General features: G+C 33.0%; 1 long non-coding RNA gene across 1 annotated transcript; it reads left to right on the forward strand.

The window, feature by feature from the left end:
* Positions 1-4,211: 4,211 nt before the first annotated feature.
* LOC113708599 (uncharacterized) lies at positions 4,212-7,007 on the forward strand. Its single transcript, XR_003452448.2, has 3 exons — positions 4,212-4,378; positions 5,872-5,918; positions 6,802-7,007. It is a non-coding gene; the product is annotated as an uncharacterized lncRNA (long non-coding RNA).
* Positions 7,008-16,996: the final 9,989 nt, after the last annotated feature.

Consider the following 16,996-nt stretch of genomic DNA (forward strand, 5'->3'; position numbering starts at 1 on the left):
AGAATTGATTTCGCTTCGAGAATCAATACAGGTGGATCATAAATCATTTAAAACTTATAAGTCGTTCAACAACATAGTGCTAATATTGATAATGGAATTTAAACACATCTCTTTTTGTAAAAAAAAAAAAATTTATCTGTCCTTATCAATTGAACTAACTCATGTTGGCTGTTCAAAATTTTTCATTATACTGTAATGAAGTTGAACCGTTGAAGTTGATTTAGATTTCTTTTCACTGTTAAGTTCAAAATTCGAATCCGAGAGTGAGAAGGGTGTGAAAAGATATAAGAGGTTAAAAAAAAGTTGGAAATTAGTTGACACTTGAGTCCTTATTGGCTGCCATAATGGTTATATTGGGCATTTGCTGAAAGTTAATTATGAAATGCCACATAAACAGTGTATACATTAAGAAAATGGTTGTCTTTTTTTTTTCTTAGTTGGGAAAATGTCTTTTTGGATACTTAAAAAATTTTGCATTGTGCTAAATCAAATGCAACATGTGATTTTTGCTATGACAAGCGAACAACATACGGGCAATGAATTTACCGAGGTAGCAATAGTTAATAAAAGACAAATTATATGTTACCTTGCCAAAACCACATTTGACACGTCATTCGACCAAGTTTCATTTTCACCATGTAAATCTAATGGCGTATCTTTAGTGAATATAATCTCAGATCCAAAGATAAAGCTTTGTCTGTCCTCCGTTATATGTTGAATATTTATGTATACACATGTATAAGAAGTAGTTAGAGTTTACTGTTTGGTGCACTTTTCGCCTTGCACTTTCATCTGATTTGTTGGTGAGAAAAAATTGAAAATCTAGGGATAAGTTATATTTGCTTTGTTATGCGGAGGGAAGCATCATTTGTTTCTCTGCTCTAGGAAATTCACGTAGACAGACGGTGCTATCATGGCATAACCCATTAATACTTGTTTTACGGGACTCCAGCAATGCAGCAATACAATATAATCACTTTGTTGCCCTTCCGGATGCTTGCTTTTTGTCCAACTAAAGCATCATAGTTATGGGTACAATTGTACATGAATCCCATTTGTACCGCCACATTGTTTTTGTGCCTTGCAGGTGGAGCTTTAGTTTTGCGACGTGTGGCCTCTATTTGTGCCAAAGAAGATAACCCATTCAACTCTTTATTTTACCGGCCAACAGTAATACAGCAATCACAGAATATAAAACTTTATTGTCCTTGCAGATGCTTGTTTTGTCTGCAACCAATGCATCATACTCACGGGTATAATTGTACTTCTGATATATAGTTTGTGCTACCACTTTCAGTTTGTGCGTTGCCACTGCAGCTATAGTTTCCCGAGGTTCTTCTGAAGCAATATAAACATTGTTTGTAGTTTCTTTGTTCTTCATCTTGCATTTCTTCATCATTTTGCATTCTCTTCTTTGCAGCTCTTAAACAATATGCATTTTCTTTCTTTTCTCTACTTCTAGTTCGTTTGCTGCTTTTTATCCCTACGACTTCGTTTGTTACTTCTTATCCATGCAAAGTTTCTCGTTTCCTGCTTCTCATGTCTGCAACTTCGGTTACTGCCTCTTGTCCCTGCGAGTTTGCTTAGCAATTTCAGGTTCGATTCTATGTTTTTTCCTTAATATTCGGCTTTTTTATCGTTTGTTAAGAGTGTCGTTATATAGTTTTTATGTGCATGCTTCTTTTTGTTGTTCTGTTTTTTATTGAATGTCTTGTTCGTTTTGAATTACTATATATTGCACTTTTGTTTGTCGACTCTCCACCACAGTCAGAGATAACTGAAGTTGTACATACACCGGAATCTTCAGCAAATGTAGACAGCAATCTCCTCACCGCACTCAAACTCACAGAGAGCCCCATAAAAAAACAACGCACCGACACCTATACAATATAAGATTAAAACACTTTAATGCTTTTGAAACTGTAAAAAGCTCTAAGAAGCTTTAGCTGTAAATATGTGTAAATATGTGTGAATGATCCTATAAACTAAATATAGACGATAATCCGGATGAACCTATTCTTTTGAAAACATTTGAAAAATTGTCTATATAGCAAATGCAATGCAGCAGCCTTTTGCAAAATATACTTCTCACTCAATTCCTCGGCACAGCAATATAAAAAAAAATCCCTCGGCGACCGCGCATCACGCAGGGACCCACCCTAGTGTAGTTATGTGGTAGAAGAGAACAAGAAAAAAGGGTATAAAACAGTTCCAAGTAGCCTTACTTTGTCCAACTTTTTCCAGATACTCCTGTTTATATAAGTATGGTAGTTTAGGAAGAATAGAGCTTAAGTAAGATTTGTCTTAATTTTACATTATGCCAAAAATGCCTTTTCTTCCTAATAATTAGATTTATTATGTTCTAATAATAGCCAATAATTGTATCACTTATGAAGGCCAAAATCTAAAAACTTAATTGAAGTTGAAATGTGAAGACAATAAACAAAACAAAAACACCCCAACTCTTTGCATTCTATCTTCACTTTTTATTTCGATCTAAATTTCTTGATTAATTATAGCCTAATTCAATTTCTAAATCGTCATAAATGTTACTCTTGGTACAAAAATAGGGTGCTCTTAGGATAATGGAGTCTTTGTCATTTGTGCTTTGTATCAAATTCTATCCAAAAATAAAATAAAAGGAAAGGAAAGAAAAAAGAAAAACTCAATTATTCTGGAGAAATGAAATTTCAATTGGAAAACATGAACAGTCATACGTAAAATCTTTGTATCTGGTTGATCATTTACACTCCATTAGTAACAGAAACATCATACAAAAGAATGCAGAAGAGTTCAATTTTAAAGAATGTATGTACATCCCTTCATTTTTCAAAAACAATGCATATCACTTCATGTTGAAAAATTACATCAAAGTACTAACATATTCAACTTTCAAACCAGAAAAAATAATGATGGTAGAGCAAACGAACATTATTTGTCCAAACAATTATCTTTTGCTTAACAAGCTATAAAAAAAATCCACAATAAATTCAAAAAAATTCTCTAGAGAAAATTTAACAAGTAGGTGATACCTCCAGTTAATATAAAATAAAGTTTTAAAAATGATTCGTCAAGAAAGATGAAAATGTGCACATATTAAATTATGATGTTGACAATAAAATTTTGCCAAAAATTAGTATATAAGGAATATCATATATCATGATATATGATCACGTGCAAAGCACGTGACCCATTATCAAAGGAAGATAAAATTGAAGGGACAGTATTAGAACTGAGGGATGAAGGTTAGATGGTGTATATAGTAGGCGCCAATGCCTCTAACACTATTAAGGCACCATTATACATGTTTGAGATGAACAAGAATTCCATTACTACAACACAATTATGTGCAAGACCTGTTCCAGGCGTTTTTAGTTTTAGTACATCATTAACTTGCATGGACAAAATATTAAGTAGGAGGGGATGCTAAGTAGACAGGTCATTTATTTAAGGATCTACCAATAGTGCATGTCCTGACAATCCCATGTTCCATGATCAAGTTTGTTTGCATGCGGAGGTCTGCATATGTTCACAATAACCTAAGAATCAGACTGAATAATTAGAGGTGAGATATTAGTTCAATGCCAATTGCAAGTCCTACATTAAGTGTGCATAATTTTTCATTAAAAGAAGAAAAAGTGCACGTAATTCTGCCGTTTGATTGCTGCCCTATGGTCATTTTAGTTCCAGCAATAAAAATTCCTTCAGGACCTCTAATTACTCCTCTAATTTCAAGCTACGTTTGGATTCAAGGATTTGAAGAAAGATTTGAAATCCTCTCAAATCCCTCTAATTGTTTAAATTACTCAAAAGGTATTTGAATTTGTGAATCACCAATTATTGTCATTTTCAAATATATTTTGGTAATTCATAAATTACAAATCTAAATGCATCTTAAGTTACCCAAATAAGTAGAACGACTTGAATGAATTTCAAATCTTTCGTCAAATTCTTCAATCCAAATGTGCTTAATTTGATGCACTTACGATGTAGAGACGAGCAAAGGATGTATTACGTTTGCTTTGAAAGCATTTTCATGGGACGAGACGAAATTTGAGAGTGTAAAACCCGCGACTTTTGGCACCGATTTTATTATTTTGTTTTCCCAATTAATTAAAAAAGATAAAATTTGCTAGGTAAAAGAAAAGAATGAAGTAACTGTAGGATAGGCTAATGGGCTCTAATAAAGTAAAACTCTGGCCCAAGCCACCTATTAGTGAGTATTGCTAGGGTTAGAATTTTACTAAACCCTAGACAGAAAAATAACCTTAGCCTTACCTCTCTTTCGTCTACCTCCCTAGAGCAAGAGCCGTCAGAAAGGAGGGAAGGAGAAGCAGGCGACATCGTTAATCGATCCGACGACTAGGCATCTAAACTTGTAAGTTTCGAGTTCACGTAAGAAAACTTCTTTTTGGTTGTAAACGCTTTAGTAGTGGTATTAATTGTTCTAGGAAATCTTATGGACATGTATTATTGCTGTATAGGTTTAGATATATATGTTTCAATAAGTTTCACATCTGGATTAATAGAAATAGGAGGGGGTTTGATTTTAATCCTGATTTATGGGGTGTTTGAATCTGTTTAAGAAAAAAAAAAAAAAGAGGAAAGGGGAGAGCGGCGGCGGCTGCCGCTGCTCTGTTTCGGCCAGGGCGATGCAGAAGCAACGCCACAAGAAGAATTCCAAAGGTTGGCCATTCGGCCAACCCAAGGCTAAGAAATAAAATTAAAAAAAAAAAGCATTAGTTGTTGTCGCCAGCAAGAGCTGGCGACAATGGAGCAATTTGGGTTAGCCTTCACGGCCACCCAATTGAGGAAATTGGGTTGCCAAGCTCTCTGGCGACTATGGTCAGCCATGGTTGGCCAATGGCCAACCATGGGCCCCACTAGAAATTAAAAAATATATATATATTAATAATAAATATTAATAATAAAATAAAATAAAATAAAAAAATAATGATAACAATAAACAAAAATAAATAAGTAAAGAGGGAGCAATTTAATCTTGGACCAAACTATAGTATATAAGATTTAGTAAATATTTAATAAATAGATTTTAAATATAACTAGCCCATTTTTATAGTATATTGTGAATATTAAAGTTTAGGACCCAATCTAATATAATTGTTGGAAGTGAGGGTTAGTCATTTAAAATATTACCTTATTAATTAAGTCTAAGGTACTTAAATAGAAATCTAAAACATGTTAACTTAGCCTTATTAGATTAAGTTGTACAATATAAGATAAGCTTTAGATTGTTGAACGAAGTGCTTAAAATAATAATAATAATAATAATAATAGTAATAATAATAATATGGATGAAACAAATAAAGGATGTAAACAAAAAATATAAATATAAAGACAAGTGTAATAAATTAAGACAATATTATAATAATAAATCAATATATATATATATATATGTACATATATGCATAAATAATAATGACACCTACACACGCACAAAGGTAGGAATAAAGTGAAATGTGATAATAACTAATTATTAAATGTATATAAGTGGTAATAAAATAAAGTAGCAACGACAAGTACGATAATAATATAGTAATAAATAATTATTAATTATAAATATGTATAGTGAGATAACAGTCAAAATAATAAACATGATTATGAATAATTATTTTATTTTAAATTAGGAAACTTTACAAAAAGGAGAACCTTTCCAAATTAAGAAACTTTCTAAAAATAGAAACTTTCCAAGTTAGGAAACCTTCCAAAAATAGAAATCGCCCAATTTGGGGGAGATGCTATTAGGGTCCATTTAATGGCCTAGGTATGAACCTTATGCTTACTTAGAGGTTGTATATTTATGCATCTATAGAAAGTAACAACTAATTAGGGAACTCATGCATTTGATAGGTACGGTACAAGGATCTAAGGTAGTCCACTCGAGCAGCTAAACAAAGGTAGGTGGTACTTACCCTTCTGAGATTTCAAATGTGCAAAATGAGATCCTTGGTTTCAATACTATTTTGTTGTGTGGACTCGAAAGGTGTTTGATTAAATGCTTTACTTGGATACTTATGAAAGCTATATTTTACCATACAAAAATGGACCGTGTGACTTATTTGAAAAGTTTTGATATGCTCTTATATACAAAATGAGCCGAATCTTTTATGAAAGTAAAGATTTATGTATATGATATATGAAATGAATTTTGACAAGTAAAGCTCAGAGCAGTCATGGAATAGACGGTAGGGGCTATAGTCCTGTATAATCGCCATGGTAGCCTGGTATAGAGTCCGGCCGATTGACAAGGTCATGATAGCCTGGTATAGAGTCCGGCCGATTGACCCAAATATGAATGAGACCAATCGGTAGTCATGGAACTTATTGGTCGCCCACCTAGAAGGGGTTTAATCTCTAGGCTGAGTACTCAGTAGCCGGTCATTACATGTACTTGTTATGAGCTGATATGAAAGAATGATTTATAAGCTGATATGGAATGAAGTTATGAACTGATTTGAAAGGAGGCTTATGAACTGATATGAATTGATTATGAATGGATATGACGGGATTTGTGATTTGACGAGATGATTTATGACTTTACGATTTCTCATGCACAACTATCCATAAGATGCTTTCAAGTTGCTTGCCATCCTTTACTACTGATTGCTTTACAAATGACGTTATTTCCAAAATTACGGATGTGAATGATATGCAAACGATTTGAGTTATACTTATATTTGTATATGTAACTATAAAACTAAGAGTGCATGGTCCAACAGAGGGGTAAATATTACCTACTGAGCGATGTGTCGCTCAACCCACTTCTTACTATTTTTGCAGATTTTGACGAGTATGAATTGGTTTACGTAGAAGACCCTGAGGATGACTTTTATTAGCATTAGATGAATAGAAGTTGGCAGGCTAGCTACCTCCAGTTGCTAGTCTTATTTACTTTCGTTTCCGCTGTTTCAATAAATGTACGAACATCTTGAATATTCGTAGACTTCCTTTTATATGTAATTCGAACCGCGCTTTATTTGTTTAAATTATTTAGTACTGTCAAGTTAAATTAGTTAATGTAGCCTTGTATTCCTGGGTGGGACTTGAGAGTACGGCGAATATCATGTGACGGGCACGTGCGGGCTCGGGGCGTGACAGAGAGAACCATGCCTAATACTTGGCTATTTTTCAAAAAAGAAAATCAAGTTCCATTTACCATTGACTTTTGTCTAGCTGAGTTTATCTTAATTGAGCTGGGTCAATCTATAGTAAATAGTGAACTGAAAATCAGAGCAATAGCTCTGTTTGGATTGGCCATTTTTTCAAAAATAAGTTTTTCAAATATAGGATTACAGTAATATATAATAACTCAAAAAACATCTCATCCACTGAATATATCAAATACTTCAAAAAAATTTTATAGTAAAAATTTTTCATATACACTGCTACAGTAAATTTTTTCAAAAACACCCTAAAAAATAGCTGATCCAAAGGGAGCCATTTTTGGAATCCATCCAAGAATTTAGCTCATTTTGACTATAAATCAAGATTGCAACAAGATTTGGGAAGAACCAAAGCATTCTCATAATCATATGGTGGAATGATCAAAATGCTACATTCCACTCTGAAGACAATCAACCTAAGTAGATTGTTTTCGATACAAATTTATCATGCATATCTTGTGCACGTAGCAATAACTGTGAATTAATTGTCTTTAATAAATCAAATCTATCGAAGTATGACTTGATGATTTAAAGGCAGCAATATTTCCATCTAAAAATTGAAATCAAAACATAGAAGGGCAATTTAGAGGATGATAGGTCAATTCACTATGTTAGGGATGCTTTTGAAATTGATCATTTATAGTAACGAAGAATAGTATTAAAAAAGAAGTTATTCATAATTAAAGAAAAAGAATGATGTCAAAAAAGGTAAATAAAATTAAATACAAGAACAATCAAAGGGAGAGATGCTTCCTATGTTATCTAAATAATAAAGATGCCGGGACAATACAAATGCAATTTATATGTTTATGAGCAAGCATTTGAGTGATTTTATGATTTAACATTTGGATTATTTAGTATTGAAAAAGATTTAAAGCAATTTGGCTCTTGAAATGTACTTTAAATTAAGTTTATGTTTTTTTTTTGGATCAACAGTTAGCATCTCAGCCATTTTCCCCTTGAATCTATTCTTCCTGGATTAGATTTAGTTTTGTGTGGAAATTTTGATTATACATTAGAAATGGAGTGAAATCAATTTTTCTTATCTTAAAATTTATATGCCCTAAATGCCTTTGCGCAAATAGTATTGGTCGATTGTTTGGCAAGTTAAAGCAAAATATTTTTCAACTAATCTACCAACCTTAATTTGCAATAATTAATGTCTTATCTGTTTCTCAATTAGTATAATTAGATGAGGGAAATCTGCAGAGAAGCGCTTCCTTGTTTAGATTGAGGTTTTTTTCAAGAAAAATTTTACATTTTTTTGTAATCACAATTTCCAATCACCTTTACCTCACATACATGAAAATCACTACAACAAATTTTTCTATAAAACTTTAAAACATAGCAATCCAAACACAAACATGCATGTATGTTATTTAGTTATTATGAAGTGGATACTTCTAAAACAGTTGACAATTTGATAGATCTAACCATAGAAGTCTTCATTGTAAAACACTTTTAAGTGCATGCCTAAAACTTCGAGTCAAACATTCAAATGGAAGTATGATGTCTTAGAGGGCATTGCAATTTGCATGATGACATTTGGGGATTTCACAATTCATGCTGGAAGGAGATGTTTTCAAGATCTTCAGAAAATTAATAATAAGAAATCGGAATTGTTAATAATGATTGGTCATCTTGTGGAAGTAAACTTAGTTTAAGATCAATGACTTTTGAATCATCTAAAGTAGTTTCCAGACAATTTCTTTTTCTTGAGGAAGTGCATTGTTTGGTCTGTAAGCTCCCTATTGAAGTCCTATGCATTGCCAATGTGGATTTTAATACTATATAAGTTTAAGCTAACTTCAAAAACAATTATGGTGGAACTCAATCTTTAAAAAGCCTTTTGAGACTTGAATATCACTCTAATGCAAACGGATTTCCTTGGTACAAATATGCATTCTCATTTTTCACTAATTATATGAGCGTATGTTTATCATACACGACAATTAGATGTTGATTTTTAATTTTAAAACCGAATAATATCTGCACCCTAAATTTATATTTACAAATTATTATTAATCAATTCCAAGAAAATATGCCTCTAATTGCAGACCACTAGCAATATAAAGGAAGAAAGTCACCATCAAGTGAGCGAGATTTGGATGTGTATGTTATCTATATCATGCAAACTCCACTAGTCAACTCCACAAGTTTAATAAATTATAGTTAGCGTGAAATACGTGTATTACACGTGCTCCTTCTTAGTACATTTTTATACTTTTATTTATAATAAGCCAGTCATTTTTCTCTTCAAATTATTCTTCCCAAATTTGATGTTAACTATTTTGAAGAACATGATTATTCATGAAAAACATAATAAGGTCAGATTTTCTTATATTCGCTTTCTTTTGAAAAGATACAGGTTGATTGTTTAGCAAATTTATGCATAACAATTTTCATGCATCATACTGACCTTTGCTAATCATGGCTTCGCATGGATTAGGTATTTTTAAGGTATTTTTTAATTTTATTGTAATAGTGTTTGTAAAAAAAATTTATTATAGATACTTCCTCGACCTGTGGTCTCATGATTTACTTTGCATAATGATAGTAACTAGAGCCAAAATCATCAACTTTTAACTACAAAGACAATCTAATGGATCAATTACTTGTTGTAAGGCATCTAGGATTACATTTAAATGGAAGTATCACATCTCTCAAAGCATTAATTAGAGTTCATAGGGGAAATTGGAATTTCACTTTTTTATTTGGAAAAATTACACTGATCGTCACTCACACATTACTAATTTGACATTTTAGTCCATTAGAATCAAAATGAGCACTTAATTTGCATCGATTAGAATCAAACTTGTCACTAATTGGTCATGAAGTCATTCAATCAATGATCAAGGACTTAATTTGCTTTTGTTACAATCACTCATTTGAAAAGAATTAACCATGTACCAACTCATGTAATTTGTAGGATTTTTTGTCTCATAAAGGAAAATGTTGTTTGCCTAGTAAAATTTCCTAATGATGTCCTATATGCTATTATATGTTGACTTCAAGTAGTAAAATGCCAAGAAAGAGAGATTTTAAATTTGCTTATTATCTATATTAGGAAAGTTAAATTAATCAATTTCACACAAGAAACTTGACAGAATTCTATTTGTCAGAAAGCACGCATAACACACACGCTATTTTCTAATAAAATGATAATATTTTTAATCAATACTTACAACTCTTTTCTTTTTTTTTCTCCAAACTATTCTTCCTAATTTAGCCATTAATCATTGTCCAGAGTATAATTACAAGAAATACCCAACTCATTTTGAAAATTATATATGCCCTAAATGCATTTGCATATTGTCAAATACCTATTTTAATTTTTGGGACGAGTTATATCAATTTTTGGAGTATTGAATATTTGTGGCATGTACAACTTTTGTTTTGTGCACATAATCTTGTAATTGCATTTTCACTTCAAGCATAGCAATTTTTATGCACTATATGAATCTTTGATGATCATTGTCTTTACCTGCATCTGATTTAGCATTAAACAAGATTAAAGAATGTAGCAGCAAGAAATTTAGAACACATGTTACATCTACTTCATTGTGAGGAGGACACACTTGATAATATAATTTCACATGAAGTATATATGTATGGGTATTTTCAAGAATAGTACTAAAATTCTCTGTCTTTCATGTTAACTACTACTTGTTATCAATTTAAGCACAAGGAAATTCAATATTTTGCTTAGAATAAGACATAGCGAATATGATTGTAGCATTTTGTATTGCTATTAGATTGCACATGTGTTTGGATGGTCATAGTTTATCTTACCCTTGTAGTGGTGGGATTGAAGAAACTCAAGAAGAAGATGGGGCATACTCTCTTTGTTATGGAACATGGGGGTAGATATATATTTGTTAAGAAACTTTGCTTCATTGCCAATAGACTTCATTAGAGTTGACTTGGGAATTGATGTAAAAAATGATTCAAAATCTAGCTCAAGGATAGAGTTACTGTTGTTGCATGTTCAAACTACTCAATCAAATCAAATTAGAGGCTTAAATTAGAGGTGTTAAAATGGTTGATTTGGGTGGGTTAAAATGGATAATAGATATAAGTGAGTCAAACCATTTATTTTCATTTAAATAAATGGGTATAAATAGGTAAGTCAAAAAATGATTTAGGTAATCCAATTATCCATTTATAACCCATTTATTTTAACTTTTTACAAACCCATCTAAATTCATTTTGTAAACTAAATTACCAATTTATACCACTCTTTGCACCCATCATTAATATTAAATATTTACTTATAATGCCAATAAGCCTAATTATCAATTTTTTCCCATCGTGCGCCATGTTGCAAAATTGCATACTATTTAATAATTAAACAATGAGAATATAAAAATTTGAACTAAATAATATGAAAGTTAACATAACTTAATCCAAAAACTTATCCCACTCCACCCTTTGCACCCTATCATTAATTTTAAATATTTATTTATAATGTCCAATAAGCCTAATTACTAATTTTTTCTCATCCGTGCACTATGTCAGAAAATTGCTTACTATTTAATAATTGAACAATAAGAATATAAAACTTTAAACTAAATAATATGAAAGTTAAAATAAAAACTTAATCCAAATACTTATCCCACCTTATTCTCTTAGTCAATATTCTAGAGTTCATAAAAACTTCTATTTGTTAAAGTATGTCAATTGGCAAAATGAAAATTTGACATGTACTTTTCAATTTTGGATATTTCGTCATGATTTCAATCGAGTAAAATATTAGCTACCAAACACAACCAAGAAACAATTTACAAGGTAACTCAATTTGAACAAATGCCAAAATGAAAGCAAAACTTGTTGTACCTAATTCTCAATCACTTAGTTAACCATACATCCGGCTTTTCTATACAACTACTAGAACTTAAAAAAAAAAAAAGCCAAAATATCTTCATTCTGTAGAAAAAAGTCAAAATACAACTACTTCATTGATATGCTCAACAATATAGAGATCATTGAAACAATGAATGCTAGAAACGATATTATGAGCAAATGTGAATCATTTCAAAGCATCCATATTAGGGATCAAAGATTTCAACATTTTCCTCAATAGACTGGGATATTTGGTCTTCATTTTTTTGAAGACTTGCTCTACAATACGGGATGTATTACCGGACAAAACGACATGAATAAAATCATCAAACCCAATGGCAATGGCAGCTTTAGCTTTAGCACCACAAACCAGTCTCTAGGTAAAGTGTGTTGAAACATAAGAATTAGAATAAAAAGGGCTAAATTAGATATTCCTTCCTCCCCCAACCCATCTCTTCCCCTCAAAGAAAGCCTTAGGTTATTTTGTTTTTCTTAAGATGTATGAATATTAAGTAGCTGTTCAAGACCTTATCAAAATCATACCACCGAGTTAGTTGTGATGATTCATCAAGCATAAAGAAGCACAAAAACAAGACAACTTTTTTGTTTTGGACGCTAACTATTGTGTAGAAAATTAATAAAGGAGTAAAAGTCAAACTTGTCACTGATTGGTCATGAAGAATATTCATATAATGATCAAGGACTTCGTTTGCTTTTGTTACAGTCACTCGTGTGAAAAGAATTAACCATTCACCAACCCCATGTAATTTCTAGAGTGTTTTTATCTCATAACGAAAAATGTTGTCTGGTTGGTAAAACTTCCTAATAATGCCCTATATGCTATTAAACATTGACTTCAAATAGTTAAATGCCAAGAAAGAGAGATTTTAAATTTGTGTATTATTTATATTAGGAAAAATAAATTAATCAACTCTACACAAGCAAGTTGACAAAATTTTTATTTATAAGCAAGCATGCATAGTGCACGGGCTACTTCCTAATAAAATGACCATTTATCTTTTTTATCAATAATTACCAATCTTTCTTTTTCTTTTTTCCTCCAAGCTAATCTTCCTAATGTAACTATTAATCATTGTCCAATGTATGATTACAAGAAATACCCTATTCATTTTAAAAATTATATTTGCCCTAAATGCATTTGCATATTGTCAAATTGCTGTTTTTATTTTTTAGGTGAGTGATCAATTTTTGGAGTTACTGAATATTTGTGACATGTACAACTTCTGTTTTGTGCACGTAATCTTGTAATTGCGTTTTCACTTCATGCATAGCAAATTTTATGTATTGTATGAATTTTTGTCAATCATTGCCTTTGCCTGCATCTAAATTAGCATTAAACAAGCTGAAAGAATGTAGCTTGTGTTGGAATGTTAATTTATAATTTTCAACTCAAATAATTTTGTTATTGTTATATTAAAAAATGTAAATACAATCAGATGCTAATAAACAAAAAAAAATGCAAAACAATTATTTCACTAGAGTTGGCTTGGGGACTAACGTGTTAAATGGTTCAAAGTCCAACTCAAGTTCAGAGTTATTGCCGTTGCCTGTACAAATGCTAAATCAAATTAAATTGGAGGTTTACATTTCAATGGAAGTATGATATCTCTTGATAGATGTTTATTTTACATATTTTTGGTGTGTTTTATTACTTAATGTTTCGTGTGTTTTTAGGTTAAAATGATTAACTTGACTCCTTGAAACAAAAGTTACTTCAAGTTATTAACTTTAGCCAAAACTTGCATTTGAGCAAATGAATGTACAAAATGTATGAATTTTGTAGGTTTTGGTGCATGAATAGAGTTGATTCAAAGATGATTCTAACATGGAATCGAAACAAAATGTTAAAAATAGTTAGAAATATGAATTTGGAAGTAAAAAACATGGACCGCTTCATGTATCCTGTTCAAGAATCCAAGATTGACTTCTCAAAAGCTGAAATATGAATCAGAAATGTGAGCCTCATGGATCCCTAATGTTCATGTTTCAAAGTCTAAAAGAAGAAGGGGAGGCAATCCGCGAGGTGCAAAGTCTAGCCTGCAGATCCCTAAGTTGACAACTTTTCACATAATTTTTTGACTATTTTTTCTGATCGCTTTCGGTTAAAGTCTGTAAAAGTAGCATTGGAAACTGGAAGAAGCATTATTTTTTGGAAGCTCTAGGAGCATCTTTTGTAACTTTTTCTTCTATATAAACCACTTGTGTTGGAAGATTAAGACGGCGATTTTTTGGAAAGCTTTATTTAAAGTTAGGAGTAATGGAGAGAAAAAAAGAGGCATTTTAGTGGCAAAAACTACTATTATGCTAGAGTTTGAAGAACAAAGTTGTAAAAGAGGAGATTGAGGAGCTTGCTTCATCTAATTGAATAAGATTTCTTCAACTTTTACTCTTTACTTTCTTGAGTTTTTATGCTTTACTACATGAGTTTATTGTGCTTAAATATGCTTAACTTTATGTCTAGCTAAGCTATTTTCTATTTTCACCTAGGGTGAAAATGAACTTGTTTATATCATGATATCAAATAACTTTTAGTTAATTATGCCGACTTGTGAACTTGTTAGTTCATATATATATATATGCTTAATATTTGTAGATGTTTGATCACTAATTACGAATCATCTTATTATTTGTTATGCATTAAATGTTACCATGTAAGTGTAGAACAAGCTAGATTCATGAACCTTAAAGATCATTTTCATGAAAGTAGAAAATGTACTTACTTAGGTAGATTTGATTCTACAACTTCATAGATCTTAATGAACTTGTAGTAAGTTAATTCATCATGCAAATAGGAGAAGGTTTGGTACGAGAATGTTTGGGTAATGGCGAAAACGTTATTTGAATAGATTTGGAAGTATATGCTTGACAAGTCATAAGTTCAAAGCATAAATTAACTGGATTTTTTCATAATATTGAGCAACAAGGGATTCATAAGCTCTAGGAAATTCTTCTACTAAATTCTTCAATGTGAAGTTATTTGTTTTAATTGTATAATTAGTATTATATTGCTTTGGTTTGATTTCTTGGCTGTTTAGGTAATAGAGTTAGTTTATAAAGTCATAGTAATTATCTGATTTCCTGTGGAATCAACATTTAATTATCACTATATTCATCGACCAGTGTACTTGCAGAAAAGTAAGGCAATTGGGATTAATTAATTGAATAATTATGAAATTTTTAACTTGAAAACCTTAGCTACGTCATCGCTCAAGGAATTAGAATTTGTGGGGGACATTGGAATTTCACTTTTTTGCTTTGGATACTTACTATTATAAAGAAAATTAATTTAGTAAAAGTCAAACTTGTCAGTGATTGGTCATGAAGATTATTCATTCAATGATCAAGGATTTAATTTGCTTTTGTTACAATCACTCATGTGAAAAGAATTAACCACGCACCAACCCATGGAATTTCTAGAATGTTTTTGTTTCACAAAGGAAAATGTTGGGCCTGTTTGGAACCTGAGTTTTTTGGAAGTTTGTCTAAAACTTTACTGTAGTGCACTGTAGAAGTTTTTAAAAAAATTTTGTAGAAATTTTTATAAGGTGAAAAATTTTGTAGAAGTTTTTGTAAGGTGAAAAACTTTTTCTTTTTCTTTTTTTTTCCTTTTCTTTTTTTTTTTCTCTTTCTTTTTCTTTTTCTTTTTCTTTCTTTTCTTTTTCTTTTCTTTCCTCTCTTTTTCTTCTTCTTCTTCTTCTTCTTCTTCTTCCCCGCTACACCCAGCTGCAACTCCACCTCTCGCCGCCCTCTGCCCCGCCTTCCCCCTCTCGCCCGCCGCCCCCCTCTGCCCCGCCGTCCCCCTCTCCCCGCAGCACCCCTCTGCCCCTTCCCCCTCCCCCCGCCTTCCCTCTCTCCCCCGCCGCCCCCCTCTGCCCCGCCGTCCCCCTCCCTGCCCCTTCCCCCTCCCCTCGTCGCCTCCCTCTCCCCCGCCTTCCCCCTCCCCCCGCAGCACCCCTCTGCCCCTTCCCCCTCCCCCCGCCTTCCCTCTCTCCCCCCGCCGCCTCTCTCTCCCCCGCCTTCCCCCCCCGCAGCCCCCCTCTGCCCCTTCCCCATCCCCCCGCCGCCTCTCTCTCCCCTTCCTTCCCCCTCTTCCCGCCGTCCCCCTCTGCCCCTTCCCCCTCCCCCCTCGCCGCCCCTCTCTGCGCCACCCCCCTCTGCGCCGGACATAGAGAGAAAAAAAAAAGGCGAGAGGATGATGGCAGGGGAGGAAGAGGGGGAGAGGGAAAAAATTCTCCAATTCCGGCGAGTTCTCCAATTCCAGCCACTGCAGAGGTTCCATCCGCCGGTGCCAATGTTCCTTCCACTTCTGCGACACCGGCAAAGTCGCCGGCGGTGTTCCTTCCACTTCTGCTACCTCCATTCATGGGGGGCCTAATTGTTCTTGCTGGGCACTGGAAGAGGTGGTGACGGAGGTGGTGGTGACGGAGGAAGAAGAAGAAAAATGGGAGGTGGGATAGGAGATGGTGGTGTGTTGGAGTGGGTGACGGAGGTGGTGGTGGAGGTGGTGGTGGGTTGGAGTGGGTGAGGAAGTAGAAGAAAAAGGGGAGGGAATTTTTTTTTGTGTGTTTTGGGTATTTTGAGGTGTGTAGGTAAAAAACTTTGTGAAATTTTTTGGGGTTCCTGTAGCAAAAGTTGTTAAAAAACTTGTATGAAACAAACTTGCTAAAAACTTGCACTTCCAAACAGGGCCGTTGTTTGGTTGATAAAACTTCCTAATGTTGTCCTATACGCTGTTTAATGTTGACATCAAGTAGTGAGATGCAACAAAAGAGATTTTAAATTAGTATATTATTTATATTAGGAAAGTTAAATTAATCAACTCTACACAAGCAAGTTGACAGAATTTTTATTTGTAAGGAAGCACGCATAGCACACGTGCTACTTCCTAATACAATGATCATTTTTCTTTTTCTATTTTTTTTATCAATAATTACCACTCTTTTCTTTTC

Source organism: Coffea arabica, chromosome 9c, assembly GCF_036785885.1.
Source record: "Coffea arabica cultivar ET-39 chromosome 9c, Coffea Arabica ET-39 HiFi, whole genome shotgun sequence".
Taxonomy (NCBI): domain Eukaryota; kingdom Viridiplantae; phylum Streptophyta; class Magnoliopsida; order Gentianales; family Rubiaceae; genus Coffea; species Coffea arabica.